The sequence below is a fragment of the Sorex araneus genome, chromosome 4 (assembly GCF_027595985.1).
Source record: "Sorex araneus isolate mSorAra2 chromosome 4, mSorAra2.pri, whole genome shotgun sequence".
Lineage (NCBI taxonomy): Eukaryota > Metazoa > Chordata > Mammalia > Eulipotyphla > Soricidae > Sorex > Sorex araneus.
In genome coordinates this window covers 35,827,476-35,844,788 of record NC_073305.1, presented here as the reverse complement: position 1 = coordinate 35,844,788, position 17,313 = coordinate 35,827,476, and positions in this window count along the sequence as shown.

Here is a 17,313-nt window from a genome sequence, read left to right as displayed (position 1 = left end):
AAGCAAAAGATTCACCACCCTTTGTGCCTTCATTTCCAATATACTGGCAAAAGAAATGGGATTATGTGGCCGTGTGGCCATATTATGCCTTTGCGCTAACACCCTCATGATGTAAAGATGACAGGTGTGCTATCAGTTGTCTTATTAAAGTTTATAGTTAATAGTCACTTGCTGAGTCCATACTTCCTGTTACAGAACTTCGTGAAAAAGCAGTGTGTGATAATGACTTTTGCCATGTGGACCAATTTATAGAATATATATATAAAAGGTGGTAAATATGATTGCTGTAAGAATCTGCCTCTGGGTCTGTTCTTCTAATGCAATGAAAAATCTCAGCAGTGATTTTGGCAGGTAGAGAGCAATTGCTGCCCACAATGAAGACTTACAGGTGCTCCTCAGGAAAACTAACCTGAGTCTTATACAAGCTCAGCCTCCAGTTAGCTGGTGTGGATCCCCAGGAAATGAGAGCCTGGGCCACTCTCTCCAGCATTGTGTTGGAGGAGTTACTTGTTGCAGAGAAATGAAACACCATCAGTTCCATTTAATTGATGGTGAATCACTGGACACTTTGTCAGCAGCTCATTTCAGTTGTATCTAGGTACAAGGATGTGCAGAAAAAGCAGACTGAGAACAATTCACAGCAGAGGGGACCCGAGCAGTTAAAACCATATTGTCCAATGGCGATGGCACCTATGTACTTCTCTAGCAGACTCTGAGAACAGATCTCCGAGATAGGCACCCGCTTTTCCTCTTCTTTTTCTCTCTCTCTTTCTCTCTCTTTCTCTTTCTTTCTTTCTTTCTTTCTTTCTTTCTTTCTTTCTTTCTTTCTTTCTTTCTTTCTTTCTTTCTTTCTTTCTTTCTTTCTTTCTTTCTTTCTTTCTTTCTTTCTTTCTTTCTTTCTTTCTTTCTTCATTTTCAGTTTTGGGCATACCCAGGATGCTCAGAACTTACTCCTGGCTCTTCACTCAGGAATCACTCCTGATGGGGTGCTCGGGGGACCATAAGGGATGCCAAGAATTGAACCCAGGTCAGCTGTGTGTAAGGCAATTGCCCTGTCCACTCCAGCCCCTGGGTACCCTCTTTTTACAGAAGGGTAGTGAGGACTACAAGGTTTATAAGTCCATGCAACTGACACTTACTCCAAACTCAGTCTTCTGACCCGCACCTGGCAGTTCTAAAGCTTCACGGCACCATTCCTAACCCGAGTTCTTGTGACTGTATGTCCCTAAGGCAGTGTTTTCGACGACTACTGGTCTGCAGGTAGTTATTAAAAGGCAAAAATAATTATGCCTCAAATTATTCACAGTCACATGGGTTGCCCCGAGATTTTGGACACAGGAAATAAGATATTTTTATTTTTATTTATTAAAAAAATTTTTATTAGTGAATCAGCATGAGGTACAGTTGTAGACTTACAAACTTTCACGCTTGCATCTCAGTCATACAATGATCGAGTACCCATTCCTCCACCAGTGCTCATTCTCCACCACCAATGATCTCTGTATCCCTCCACCCATCCCCCCCTGTGGCAGGGCATTCCCTTTTGTTCTCTCTCTCCTTTTGGGTGTTGTGATTTGTTGTGATTTGCAATGGAGGTATTGAGTGGCCATCGTGTTCGGTCTATAGTCCACTTTCAGCACTCATCTCCCAACCTGAGCAGCAGGTCCTCCAAACACCCTTTACTTGGTATTCCCTTCAATAAGACTTTTTTTTTTTTTTTGCTTTTTGGGTCACACCCATTGATGCACAGGGGTTACTCCTGACTCTGCACTCAGGTATTACTCCTGGTGGTGCTCCGGGGACCATATGAGATGCTGAGATTCGAACCCGGGTTGCCTTGTGCAAGGCAAATGCCCTACTCGCTGTGCTATTACTCCAGCCCCTAATAAGATATTTTTAATATGTAAAATCACGTTAAATGGGGGCTGAAGTCATAGTTCAGTGGGTGAAGCCTTGCCTTGCACACAGCCAATCCAGATTCCTTCTCCAGAACCCCCTTAACCCCCTGCTTCCCCTCCGCCAGGAGTGATCCCTGAGTGCAGAGCCAAGAGAAGCCTTGAGCACCATCAGGGGTGGCCCCTTCCAAAGGAAAAAAAGTTCTTAAAATGTGCGCTAGGAGAAGAGATTGGTGAGCTTGGCATGAGGGAGGCTAGGCATTTTCCTTCTGAAGGAATTTCAAATGAATCACCAGATCACTCCTGGTCACTTTTTTTTTTTAATTCAGTATGTCAATTTTATTTTATTATTTAGAACATTATTATTATTATTATTATTATTATTATTATTTTAATCACCATGAGATACAGTTACAAAGCTTTCCTGTTTAAGTTTCAGTCATACATTGACCAATCACCCAAGCCTCCACCAGTGCACATCTTTCAACTCCTGGTCACTTTACATCTGACTTCTTGGCCAGACTTGGCTGACAAGAGGCCCCACACATGTATTAGAGTGGTCATTAGCACCAATCCACGAAGGCTCCCTGTTGGTGTCTCCAGCATAAATACTCCGGCTACCTTACTTGGAAAAGCACGAGACTCTAATCCCAGATTGTGGGTTTCTTCCCTATGTGGGCGACTCTTGTTTATAAGGCCATGGGAGGGAGACAAGTGGGGAATGGGGCAGAGGGAAGGTGGGGAGGGTGGGAGAAAAACGGAATTCTTGTAATGCTACATGTGGGGACCGGATTATGTTGCCTGGAATCTTGTCTGAACCCTGACATCACTCTAATTTAGTGCTAGATTTTGTTCGTAGATTTTGCGGGAACGCTTCTGTGCCTGCCTGGCCCGGTAGCTAAGGTGGTCAAGTGCGGGGCTCTGAACCCCATGATTGATATCCACAGTGCTTGGAGAAGGAATCTGGCTTGGTTTGATGGAAAACTCGGTTTGTTTGCCCCAGTTTGTGAAGAGAAGGTCTTGTGAAACGGTTCAACATGCACAGAAGTGTTCCATGCTCCCTGCACCACACACTCCCCTCCTAGCTCTGTGCTCCCCTCTCCATCCCTCACAGAGTTTAGCTGTTGTTACTCTAAGTGACCACAAGATGACAGCAGCTGAAAGTTGTCCCAGAGAGATTAGATAAACCGTTCTGCTCTCTTTTCTCTGTTTTGATTTGGAGCAGAGCGTTAAATATTTACAGGAGGGACTACATCTGTCATTCCAAGATGTTATAGGTTTATGACACAAGAACTTGGAAAGTAGAAACTTAGCCTGCAAAGAGTATATTTGATTCCCGTGAACGTGGAATCACAGAGGCAGAAAGGGAACCGCAGGCTATTAAGTTTACAGTGAGTCCAAACGTACCCGAATCGGACCTGCTACACAAGGGGCTCGTCTGTCTCCTCACACGGTGATCCCATGGTGATCCTCCCTAGGGGAGGATCTGTCAGCTCAGCAGGGGGGCGGGGGCCTGCTTGTTAGGCCTGAGTCTGTGTTGGGTGATGGTCCTCACAGAAGAGAATCTAGGCCTCTTCCTGCACCAACTTCCAAGCCCACAGGAAGTTGACTTTGGGGGCTCTGCCTCACAAGTCCATTGGGTAACCTCAATAGACCTGTGATTCCATGTTATATAGCAGAATTCTATTTGCAACCCTGAGCCCCAGTGTTCCTACCGGGCCTCGCGTGTCGTCCGCAATAGCCAGATTCCCCAGCCATGCTCTTCTCTGGGAGTGGAAGCCCTTTCCCTGTGCCTACGACACTCCGTCATGCTTGGGCTGTGTGCCCACTTGGAGGCTGTGGCCTGTGTCTCCTAAGGCTACTTCAGAAAGGACATCACATTTCTGCCATACCCTCTTGGATGATCCACTCTGTGGGACCAGGGGCCACATGGTTGGGATATTCAGGGAACCTAAGACAGGTCCTGGCAGGCAAGAATTAAGGTCTTCAGGTAACGGCCAGTGCTGACTTGCTCGCCATGTGCCTGAACCATCTTGGAAATGGGTCCTTAACCCTTCAGGTGACCAGTGCCTTGGAAAGCATCACAACTGTGGAGACATACCACATGAGAGACTGCAAATCTGAATGAACTAGATGCTTTCATAATTCCTGACCCCCTGAAGCCATCGTATTTGTGTTTATTGCTGTCGCAGTCTTCTATATTTTGGAGTCATTTGTTCTGTAATGCATGCCCACCTCACTGGCCATACACACTGAGTTTCAAAACTCTGTCCTCTCTCCTCACAGGTTTCTGTCCTTGCCATGCGGTTAAGTAAAATCATCCTGACACCTTTGAATCTGCCCAGCCTTTACCTTACAGACCATGTTCCTTCTTTCTTTTCTTTTTTTTTCTTTTTGTCTCTTTTTTGCTTTTTGGGTCCCACCCAGTGATGCTCAGGGATTACTCCTGGGTCTTGACTCATTACTCCTGGCAGTGCTCAGAGGACTCTCTGGAATGCTGGGGATCAAACCAGGGTCGGTAGTGTGTGCAAGGCAAACACCCTACCCATGTACTATTGCTCCAGTCCCTCTCTCTGTTCTGGACAGTAAAGATCTTCTTGAGAATTCTGACTGCCATAACCCAGATCCCATGACACTTTACCCACCCGGGTACCTGTGTTGTAGCTTGTCTCTTCCTGTTTTTCTGTCAAAGACACTTTTCTTCCACAAGTCTCCTTAATGGAGGGCACAGTCTCAGACCCAATCTTTGACTTCCGTTTTGATGCTGAAACAACTCCAAGAGTGCTTTTGATGCGTCCTGCTTCCCACAGCCAGCACTCTGCAGAGAGCCATCAAATCCATCCTTCCAGCACAGAGTTCTGAGGCTTTTTTGAAGCTTTTATTATTTTTTAGGTGGAGGGCCATCCCTGGAAGTACCGTGAGGGAGGAAGGAGCATGCAGAGCAGTGGGTCAAATCCCAAGCCCGAGGCCTTGGAGGCAAGGAGATCTTAGGGTCTCTCCTGGGGCCTTTAACCTTCCATCCACCTGCCTAGGGGCAGCAGGCTCACAGTGACTGGAGAAGTCAGAGGAACACGTTTCTTCCACTCCTATATTTACTAATGCCACCTGGGCAGCTGAAAATGGGCCACGTGGGAGTGTTTGCACTATGGAATTCAACAAATGCTACTAAGCAGGGCTTTCTCAACAGCAAGTTGATAAATATTTATCAGCACATCACTGTTCAATCAGCTGTTTCTGCCTTCTGTGCATCTGCTTTCAAATACCTCAATGCAATACAAATTTTTAGTCTTGAGGTCTTCCTTCCTCCCTTCATCCCTCCCTCCCTCCCTTCCTCCTTCTCTCTTTCTCTCTCTCCCTCTTTCTTTCTTTCTTTCTTTCTTTCTTTCTTTCTTTCTTTCTTTCTTTCTTTCTTTCTTTCTTTCTTTCTTTCTTTCTCCAATATTTATTGCTACAAAGTGTCTGAATTTTACTTAGGGAAGGATAAAAATGTCTGGTCATGTGGGATTTTTCACAATGTAAGAAATTTTTCTGTTTTGGGAGGGGAGCAGAATTGCCACACCAGGTGTTGCTAAGGGCTGATTCCTGGTTCAGCATTCAGAGTTCAATTCTGCATTCTGCATTCAGTGGACGTGGGGAATCGTATGGGGTGCCAGGGCTTGAACACAGGTTGGCTGTATGCAAGGCAAGCATCCTACCCATTAATTCCTTCACCCTGTCCCCTTATGATGTAAGAATTTCAATTTTATTTTCAGGTCCATGAAAGTGATTGAAACTTTTGAACTGGGGAGTGACAATCTGATTATGCTTACCAAAGCTAATCATTCTAAAATAAGTGATGATAGCCTAGAGCGATAGCATAGTGGGTAGGACATTTACCTTACATGCGGCTGACCCATGTTTGACCCCCAGCATCCCATATGGTCCTCCGAGCACTGCCAGGAGTAATTTCTGAGAGTATGAGCCAGGAGTAACCCCCTCTGCATCGCCGGGTGTGACCCAAAAAGAAAAAAAAATTTAATAAAAAAATAAATAAAATAGGGGCTGGAGAGATAGCACAGCGGGTAGGGCGTTTGCCTTGCATGCGGCCGACCCGGGTTCAAATCCCAGCATCCCATATGGTCCCCTGAGCACGGCCAGGGGTAATTCCTGAGTGCAGAGCCAGGAGTAACCCCTGTGCATCGCCAGGTGTGACCCAAAAAGCAAAAAAATAAATAAATAAATAAATAAATAAAATAAATGACGTTGCCTAAAATGAAAAAATAACAAATCTTTACGACTGAGATCACACGGGCAGCACGCATATACTAAAACCAGAACAACTCAGGCAAGATTAGCATGAACCCTGTGCAAATTCCTGCAGCATTCCTATTCAGTAAGTGACACCTCGCCATGTGTAGCTCCTTCTAGTTCTGGGAAGAAGCAGCTTTGTGTGCTGTTGGCGGATTTGCACGCTGTAGGGGAAAGGGAGAGGGAAGCAGGGGGAGGGGCAGCGCAGGACAGGGGCACATCCACGGGGAGCACAACCAGGAAGTGTCAGAGAGCACCCCGGGGTGGGCTGCAGCAAATGCGAGGCCACGAGGTGGGGGTGTCATGAAAGGCGGGGCTGGCCTTGGGTTTGAGCAAGTGGGTTGAGTCAAGTCTAAAGGAATGACTTGGTTTGCTTCTCTGACCCTGGCCGTCTGGGAAGACCTGGCTTTGTCTCTGGCTTTCTTTCTCAGCCATCACAAGACACACTCTGGGTGGGCTCCTCTCTCCTGCCTGCTCTCTGGCTGCTTCTCCCTCATCACCTTCCCAACTGCTACAGGTTGGTGGGCCCAGAGGCATCTGCCCTAGTTCTCCTTCATCTGTCAGTAGCCAGACTCATTCTCTACAATGGGGCTTAGCGGTTCCTAAGCAGGAGTGCTGTTTCTAAGTGCCGTTTCTCTCCTTTTTTTTTTGTTTGTTTGTTTGTTTTTGGGTCACACCCGGTGATGCACAGGAGTTACTCCCATCTCATGTACTCAGGAATTACTCCTGGCGGTGCTCAGGGGACCATATGGGATGCTGGGATTCGAACCTGTGTCGGCCGCGTGCTAGGCAAACACCCTACCCGCTGTGCTATTGCTCCAGCCCCATCTCTCCTTTGCTTAGGACCCTAGGCAGCCTGGTCATGCACGGGCTCTGAGCTGATCGGGGTCAGGCGTTCTCCCAAGCAGTGCTCAGAGCCTGTGCATGACCAGGCTGCCAAGGATATGAATGGCACTGCAGCAGGACATTGCCTGAAGGTGACGAGGGACAGACTGGCCACTGCCTAGCCTGGTGATACTGGGAACATCCTGCCACCTCACTGAACTTCTGTCTCAGCGGGGATGGATATGGCACAGGGGGGCTTGAGTGCATGCTTTGCATGTGAACCCCTGAGCACCTTCAGGAGAAGCCCTTCCTGACCACGCAGAGGGGTAACTCGTGAGCAAGGCCGAATATGGCCCCTAATCCAATAAAGCAAAAGGAAATTTTCATTTCTTTGTATTTAAAAAGAGGTTACTAATATTTGTCCTTCCTGCCTTGAAGGAGAGGAAACTGACCTTTGAGATGAAAGCTTGTATTTCAGCCACCAGGGAAATGCCCCTCTGATATGAAGGCCTGTGGAAACAGTGTCCTTCTGGAAGAAGAAACAGTGCTTAAAACTCAGAGGTCCTGAGGACGTGAGGGAGGTGGAGAGGCAGAGTGCTCTGGGCAGAGTGGCGCAGTCCCTGAGGTGGGGGAGGGACACGCCTGCTGAGTCAGGGGCCCTGAGAGTCAGTCACTTACCACCAGTCCACAGGTGCCTCTCCACTCCAGGACTGTTCCCAGGCCTGCTCTCGTCCCATAGCACCATCCCCTCCGAGAGGGGTAAGTGGGATTAGTTCAAACGGAGCACATGGGCAGGCCAAGCTCCTGGCCAATTAAAGAGGGCGTGGGAAGAGGTAGTACAGCAGAGGGATAGTACAGTGAGCAGGGCACTTGCTTTGCACAAGGGTGGCCCGGGCTCAATCCTTGGAACCACAAAGGGTCCCCTGAGACCTGCCAGAAGTGATCCTTGAGCACAAAGCCAGAAGTAAGCCCAGAGCACTGCTAAGTGTGGCCCAGACAACACACAGACACACACATACACACACACACACACACATACACACACACACACACACAAAGTAGGCAGAAGAGATGAATTTGCAGTGGTTGTTAAGAGGACTTCCAAGAAAGAACAGAGGAGGGAGGGAGGAGGGGGAGACTACCAAGGGAGGAGGCAAATGCCTGTTAAGCCCAGATTCTTAATTTTAAGGAAGACCCCTCTGGAGCAGTGCTCAGGAGGTCAGGCTCCCACTGGCAATTCTCAACCAATCAGGCTTGTGCTCCAGTGCAAGAGCTTGAGGATACTCAGGGTATCCAGGGTGTGGTGTCAGGGCCTCCAGGGTGGTACCTGGCAGTGCTCAGGGAGGATCACACGGTGCTGAGGATGAAACCTGCCTAACATGTGCCTAACTTATCTCTCACCCGCCAACCCAGATTCTTATAATAAGTTTTGGTTTTAGTTTTTGGGTCACACCCAGTGGTGCTCAGGGATTACTCCTGATGCTGCTCAGAAATCACGCCTGGTGGTGCTCGGATGCCAGGAACTCAAACCTGGGTCAGCCGCAGGCAAAGCAAGCACTTGACTGGCTGTACTATCTCTCTCTGACCCATATTGTTGTTTATTTAAAAGAATTTTTTTTTTTTACTTAACATTTCCTCACCCCTGGGGTAGTTCCTGCTTCTGATAATCATCTGAGATTAAAATAAGCATTTGCTTGTTTAGTCAGGATGCTAGAAATCAGTACACTCATCGAAGACCACGGTTTTACTGCTTTGCAAATGTTAATATGATGTGACTTTTTTTCTATTGAGCCCAGTGGGGCTATCACAATGTTAGGATGTTACAAAATAATACACGCACTTTAGCAGTTAATCAGATATTTCTCAACTTCTTTCCTGTGGGCAGCCTTAAATTTAAACTCTGGAAATAAAGCTTTCTTTCCTCCATATGGCAGAGATACTTTACTTTAGTTATCAAGCCCATTTGGTACTTCGTGGACTGGCGTATTCCCACTCATGCAGCATACAATGCCCCTAACTCTAGTCCAGGGTTGTCCTCTCAGAGCAGGAAGTCATCCCAGGCTGCTTTCTGCACTCTGCCCATCCCGTCATTGCTCTGTCTCAGACTGTCATTTCCCCATTTCTACTCAATGATAGTAGCATATGCCTTTTTTGTTGTTGTTGTTGTTGTTGTTGTTTTTGTTTTTGGGTCACACCCGGCGATGCACAGGGGTTACTCCTGGCTCTTCACTCAGGAATTACCCCTGGCGATGCTCAGGGGACCATATGGGATGCTGGGATTAGAACCGGGGTCGGCCGCGTGCAAGGCAAACGCCCTACCCGCTGTGCTATCGCTCCAGCCCCGCATATGCCTTTTGGATCTTGACTTTCATCAACAACAACAAAAATGTTGGAGCTGGAAAGATAGTATAGTGGGTAGGGCTCTTGGCTTGTACACGATCGGCTCTGGATTCTCTTCCCAATATTCCATAGGGTCCCTCGAGCACTGCCAGGAGTAATCCTAAATGCAAAGCCAAGAGTAACCCCTGAGCATTGCCAGGTATAGCCCCAAAACAAACAAAAAAAATTTTTTTTTTTTGCTTTTTGGGTCACACCCGGCAATGCACAGGGGTTACTCCTGGCTGTGCACTCAGGAATTACTCCTGGTGGTGCTTAGGGGACCATACGGAATGCTGGGAATCGAACCCGGGTCGGCCGAGTGCAAGGCAAACATCCTACCCGCTGTGCTATCGCTCCAGCCCCAAACAAAAAAAAAATTTTAAAGAGATTAAAAACAATCATTTATAGATTACTGCTTTTGTGACATCTTACTGGTTTTTGTCTTCTGGTTTATTAGTCTATATAATTTCAGTCTAGGCCATAGGAATAGTTCTGAAATATAATGGTAGGGCTGGAGCAATAGCACAGTGTTTGCCTTGCACACGGCTGACCCGGGTTTGATTCCCAGCATCCCATATGGTTTCCTGAGCACCACCAGGGGTAATTCCTGAGTGCAGAGCCAGGAATAACTCCTGTGTGTTGCCGGGTGTGACCCAAAAAGCAAAAAAAATACAATAAAATAATAAATAAATAAAATAAAATATAATGGTATGTTTTCTCTGTGAATAGATATGAATGCACGTGTGGTCTGTGACTTTGACTCTTCTTAACTGGTCATTAAAACAATTAACCATTTGGATTAATAATCCATTTTTATTGATAAAAATAATAACAGTGACCACAGTTTCTCAGGTGCTGTGATTTGCCAACCGTAGTATAAAGCAAGGTAGAGGCCATGAAAAGGTGAGGTGACTAATCTCACAATTTAGGAAATGGGACCAGGATTCAGCCCTAGGCAGACTGATTCAAGAGTTCATCCTGGGGCCAGAGAGATACTACAGTGGGTGAGATACTTGCCTTACTTGTGGCTGACCTGGGTTCGACCCCCAGCATCACATATGGTCCCCTGAACACTGCCAGGAGTAACTCCTGAGCATTGCCAGGTGTGGCCTCAAACAAACAAACAACTCCCCTCCCCCCCAAAAAAACCCTTAAGAATCCCCCCAAAGAGTCTATACTATTGCTTACAGCCACATTCTCTCCTATTCTCCCCCACCTCCATCAATCTGTGTTTGCTTCAATTGATTCTCACCTTTTATGACGTCCCAGCTCACTAGGTGGGTGATATATCTTAGTCAACTCATTTCCTGGGACCACCCATAGTTCCTACTCTGTCCTACCCTAGTGTCTGTTGGCTGCTCCAGCTCCACCTTACAGCTCTCTTGGTCCTGACGGGAGAGGAGTTAAGGTTCCTGAGGGGTCTGAGGAGCAGGAGTTCAAGGCCGATTGCTTCAAGGAAACTGTCAGCTTAACTGTTCTGCTTTTATGGTTCTTTGCTCAAGATCTAAATTCCTAGAAGAAAGAGTACGAACGGCCAATCGAGTCACTTGGCCATACACACTCCTTAGTCACAGTTAAAGTTTAACTGGCAATCCCACCAAGATTGCTGGGGTTAATCTCCAGGGACGAGCCAGTGCTGCTGGCGCTGAAGAAGGAAGCTCGGCAGAACCTGCCAATCACTTCCTGAATGATTGGACAGGATTGGACAGGGCTGGACCTGGCTGGGGTCACAGATCCAAAGGGAAAAACAGGCTGCACAGGTAATGTCAATTGTGACAGCTCGCTAAGAGAGTGATATTTCTCAGTCAACTCATTTCCTGGGACCATCCATAGACCTTCTACTCTGTCTTGCCCGACAGGAATAAGGGAATGCTGGGACAGCCAGTACCTTTGGAGAGCTGAATCCAGTGAGGCCAAAATCATGTCATAAAAGTAGTGCACAGCCAGAGAGGAAATTCAAGTGGCAGACCACTTGCCTCCCATGTGTGAGGTCCTGAGTCAGATCCCCAAGGCTACGTGACTCTCTGAGCACCTCTGCCGTGGGCTTGGTGATCCCCGTCTCCTGAGTCCCTTTAGGAGTAATCCCCGAGTACAGAGCTAGGAGTTAGCTCTGAGCACATCTGAACATAGCTTCCCTCACCGCCCCCCCCCAAAAAAAAACCCAAAATGTTCTGGGCTTAGGAATATGATTTCAATGGCTGGAGCATCAACTTTATATGTGGGAACTCCAGGGTCAGTTTCTGACGCTATGCGGTCCCTTAAACTCTGCTGAGAATGGCCCCCAAAAGTACTGTGTGGGCCAAAACATCACAGTTGTGAGCACTCTACAATGAGTGGACAGTCTGTTTGTGGTATCTACCAGTCATTAGGAACAAGCAGAAAGACTTTTTCTTTCTCCTTGCTCCTAAGGAGAAACCATCTCCCCTCTCCATTATGTTGCATGTTCCCCCTTGTCCCCCTGCCTCCCCACCCCCACCCCCAGACCACAGAACCTTGACTGGAAGCAGAGGAGGACATGCTCAATGGAAAATTATGTCCAGTTGTTGCTGAAAATGTGCCATAGCCACATTAGGCTTGCAGAAACTGACATAAAATGTTTGCCATAGAGGCTCAATTACTAGTCAAACAAAGGCTGCCTTTGACTACGGAGAGAAGATAGTGTGGAAGGATCAATTTTCTGATGAATCAGTGAATGATTCTGAGTGGAACTAATCAGGCACCCGTTGATTCACCCTTTCTTTATAACTCAGAGCCAATCCTGAGTATCCTGTGCCACCTCCCCCCCACTCCAAACCAAGTTTCCTAAGATGTATGCAAGCAGCCTGAAATGCATGCACTCACAGACAAGAGGAGGTAGAAAGGAACATACTAGGGAGAAGGCTCCGGAGGTGCCAGAGCATCCCGGATGGCACAGGGAGCAGAGACGCATGCAGGAATGGGACGTCTCTGCCTTGCGCCAGGGAATCGGATGGGGCCCAGGGAATCGCAGCCCTGAGTAACGGATTGACTCCTCCGCAAGGTGAATTCCTGAAGGATTAAAAGGAGGGGAGTGTTCCCAGCAACACTTCTAGTTGCAGATGTCAAGGGACCAGGAAGAGTTATTCATTCATTTTCCTCCTGGGAATCCCAACTGATGTTATCTCCAGCAAGCACTGGCTCAGCTCACCGGGCCAGGTTAGATCAGGCCTAGGTGGTCCATCCTGTTCCCTAAGGTTCTGTTGGTTACAGGAGGAGAAATGAAGCAGGCCTGATTTAAACTAAACGGGGGTTATTTGAAACATGAATAAAGGGCCTGAGATGGAACCTAGGTCAGCCGCATGCAAGGCAACTAAGTGCCTTACTCCCTAAGCAATTCCCCTGGCCCCAGTTCCCTGGGGACTCTTGATGAAATCAAAGGCAAGTGGAATAACCGCTTAGCATAAGAAGCTGAACTCCAGGAGGCCAAGAATGGATATGAGTGTTTCCACAGTACACCTTGCTCTTGGTTCTTAAGTGGGAAAAGATCTCATCCACTTTATGATTCAGCTCTGGCTGGGTAGAAGGGGAGGGAGTATGGGGTGGGAGGGGGGTGCTCAAATGAAAACAGGCAGCAAGGGAAGCAGAAGAAGTGGGAGACACGGGCTGGAGTGATAGCACAGCGCGTAGAGCGTTTGCCTTGCACATGGCTGACCCAGGTTCTATTCCTAGCATCCCATATGGTCCCCTGAGCACCACCAGGAGTAATTCCTGAGTGCAGAGCCAGGAGTAATCCTTGTGCATCGCCGGGTATGACCCAAAAAGCAAAAAAAAAAAAAAAAAAGTGGGAGACACAGCTCAGCAGCTCTGACGTGAGCCCCATCCTACCTCGGCATCAGAATGACTAACCCGCTGAGTGTGCCCACCTTTGGGGGTACCGCTGTCGTGCAGTGCCAGGAAGTGACCCTGGGTTCCCACCTTGCTCCAGTCGTTGGAGCCACCTGCCCAGCCCCAGAATGTTTTCCTGTTGCGGTTTGGCTGGTTTTATTTTCCATATCGTTGGAGATCATATAGAGAGAAAACTTTGCTCATTGGCCCTCATTTCCAGGTGTGATTACATTGACTTATTTTACTCTGGGGCAGGCACCACTGTCATGTCTCAGGGAGACCATGTGAGCACCAGGCCTCACCCCTGCACCTGCACCTCAATACCAGCTCTGAATTTACTTATTGTGATAGTTTTATAGATTTAAAAATATTATGTTACCACCTGTATTATATCATCTGTAAAATAGAACCCTTTTTCTTCCTTTATAATCTTTATGCCTTTGATATTTTACCTTTCTTATCTTAGTGTACTGACTACAAAGTCCAGGACCAGAGAGCTAGTCACCCCCAGAGCTACAATGCTTATGGAATTATGTTTGACAATGGGAATCAAATACTGGTTGAGCATATGCTAGGTATGCACCCTAACTGTACTATCTCCCTGCCCTCTGACTATAGAATATTAACAAGACAATTTCTTTCCTTCCTTCCTTCCTTCCTTCCTTCCTTCCTTCCTTCCTTCCTTCCTTCCTTCCTTCCTTCCTTTAAAGATTTTTAGTACAAGAAATTCCAACGTAACACTTAAATGTGATACTATAAGTTATTTCTCCATAGTGTTTCTTAGACTAATTTTATAATTACTAATTAAGTATTTATTGTTAACATAGAATCAAAGAAAATAAGAGGCTTTAAGATCTAAATAACCTAGTCACTTATAGCCATAATGATGCTTTACATTTATTTTACAGCTAATAGTTCACAAAAATTATAGTTCATATGGTATTTCTTGAGATCCTCACAACAAGCCTGAAAGGAGAGAGGCAAGGTATTATTAACCTAATTTCAAGAAGAGCAACCTGTCCAAGATTACTCAAGTGACAAGGGAGTGGGAGGAATATTCTGGTTACACCTCTGAATCATGGAGTTGTTTTTATGAAATGTAATGATACAATCATGCAAACTTCACCCCCCTTCCTTCCCCCTTACATCTAGGAATTCCAGTGTCCACACCATAAGGAATCGTGGTGATTGTGACTGCTGACTGCTCTGGACGGAATTACTTAAGTGCACAAGATGCTGGGAGGCGGGCACCCTGGTACTATTGCTCACTCTATAACGTCCCAAAGTTGTGCCCCAGCAATGCCCCTGGCAACTTCCATTGCTGGCTGCAGAATATGCGCAGAGGTTTTATATCTACTAAAGCCCAGTATGAGAAAATTATGTCTCAACTCAGTGAGAATTTCAGCTACTTTGATCATCTGTGATCACACATGCCATCTGAAAAAAAAAAATTGGATTGAGCATTTTAGTCCTCACTGGCTATTACTAGTGTACTTCTTCAGTGATATCACACACACACACACACACACACACACACACACACACACACACACAGGAGACATTTCTCTGCTTAGGAGTACCTATGTAAACAAGAGCATTTATATCTACTGTTTCTGGGATCCCAATATTACAGTTCTTTGGGCTAGTTCGCTTAATCTCTTTCCCAGAGCAAAAGTCAGGGTAGGAATAAAATACTCTCGAGTCAGTATATATGTATGTTTATCTTCAATTTTTTAACTTACTGTTAGGGACAATTTTAAGCAGATAAAATAGAGAATATGGTATTGTGTCCCATTCCCATTTACCCATAACTCAACTTCAGTTCTTTGGTTTTATGAAAGACCTACGTTAGAATGTTTGTTTTCACTTATTCTCCCCCGAAGCAACCTGCGGTGGTTTCTTACTTACCAGCCAAGAGATGAGAAGCACAAATCACACGCAGTGTTGGTTTTTCAGGAACCATGTCAGGCACAGCATACACCCTGAGCCTGCAGACAGGCTCCACCATGCTCCCTCCTGGGAACGGCTACACACACACACAGGCTGTGTGTTTGTTCATCATCTCATACCTGTGCTTACTATAAGTCAGTGCGGTGTTAGGTTCTCTGAGTCATTCTATATAATTTTCTGTATAAACCACTGGTAGTCACATCTTTAAAACAAAAATAGAAAACAAAGTATGTGTGTGGTGGAAGGATGGGGTTTCAGCCAAGCTGCACTCAGGTGACCCTGGGTCCACTCCCTGCGAAACTCTTGACAGCTGCTGCTTGAACCCTGTTGTGCTGCCTGCTCCTCGTGCCACCCTGGGGCCTCCCAGCAGTGCTTGGGGGGGACTGTTGGGTGCCAGGCAGCCAGCCAGCCCAGGGCCTCTGCGTGCCGGCCCGTGCTCAGCCCCTCTCACCTTGCTCAGGCTGATTCATGAGACTTTCCGTTCAGTGTTTTTGTGGGACGGGAGGCCTAGGAGGGTGGCATCAGGCCTGCGGTGCCCTGCACAGCTGGGGATCAGGCTCAGGCTATGCATATACAGCATGCCTGGCCCTCGACAGCTTTCAGCGGCCGCATTGTCATGGTGATGCAGCCCATTTGAAGGTGACATAGTTTTCCTCTTATTAATGCTCTATAAATTCAATTTTGTCCGATTTTACTAAAGACTTTATTCTCTTCCTCTTTTGCTTGGTACAGCATTTCCCATCATTTACCTTCCATTTCTTGAGTTTATTTGAGCTCATTCTCTAGTAGAGAGCACATAAATGGAAACTGGCTTGCTGACCTCCAGAGACCATTTCAGCCAGTGATTTTATCTTACCTACAGTTGGTATGGGCTGGGGCCATAGCACAGCAGGTAGGGCGTTTGCCTTGCATGCGGCCGACCCAGGTTCAATTCCTCTGTCCCTCTTGGAGAGCCTGGCAAGCTACCGAGAGTATCCTGGCCACACGGCAAAGCCTGGCAAGCTCCCCACGATGTATTTGATACGCCATAAACAGTAACAACAAGTCTCACAATAGAGACGTTACTGGTGCCCGCTTGAACAAATCGATGAACAACAGGATGACAGTGCTACAGTCACATCTTTGCTTTATGTCACTCTTGACTTTCAAAAAGGTTGCCAGAGATGCACTCCTTTGGGTAATGGGGAAACTTGTATTATTCCTTCTCTCCTTCTCATAAGTGAATAGTTTAATTTTGGAACTGGATCGGATCCAGACTCAAACTTTTTTGGGTGAGGGGTGAAAATACTTCATAGGTTATTTAGTATATTTTCAATTATAACACCTCAGGATGCATATGATGTATAGTAGTACAATACTTAGGGATGTTGAAAGGGGTTCGTGGGGTGTGGGGAGATGGCTTAATTGGCCGGAGTGCGTGCTTGGTACGCAGGAATCTTGTTTTGGTGCCTGGTCCTCTGAGCACTGCCAGGTGTGTCCAAAAAAGCTTCATGCCAACACTCCCCTCCCCCCCACTAAAACAAAAAACATAAGATCAACTTAATTTTTAACATCAAGGTGTCAGTATCTACCCACCACTGTCTAGGTCCCTTCTTATTTGCTCCTCCCTCTCCATCCCCACTCCCTTAGGCAATCTGTTTTTCTTTCTTTTCTTTTCCTTTTCTTTTCCTTTTCTTTTCTTTCCTTTTCTTTTCTTTTCTTTTCTTTTCTTTTCTTTTCTTTTTTCTTTTCTTTTCTTTTTTCTTTTCTTTTCTTTTCTTTTCTTTTCTTTCCTTTTCTCTTCTCTTCTCTTCTTTTCTTTCCTCTTCTTTTCTGCTTTTTGGGTCACACGCAGTGATGCTTAGAGGTTACTCCTGTCAGTGCTCAGGGGACCATATGGGATGCCTGGGATTAAACCTGGGTTGGCCAAGCGCAAGGCAAATGCCTTACTCTCTGAACTATCACTGAATTTGGCAAGCTCTGTTTTTAATCCGAGTCCCTGGGTTTGTTTACCTTGGCTATTGTCTAGTGCCTTGCTTTTTTTCTTTATATTCCACATATGAGTGAGATCATCTGGCATTTGTAAGTCTCTTACTTTGTTTTGTAAGACTTACTTTGCTTACCATAGCAGCCTTTAGATCTACTCATGTCTTAG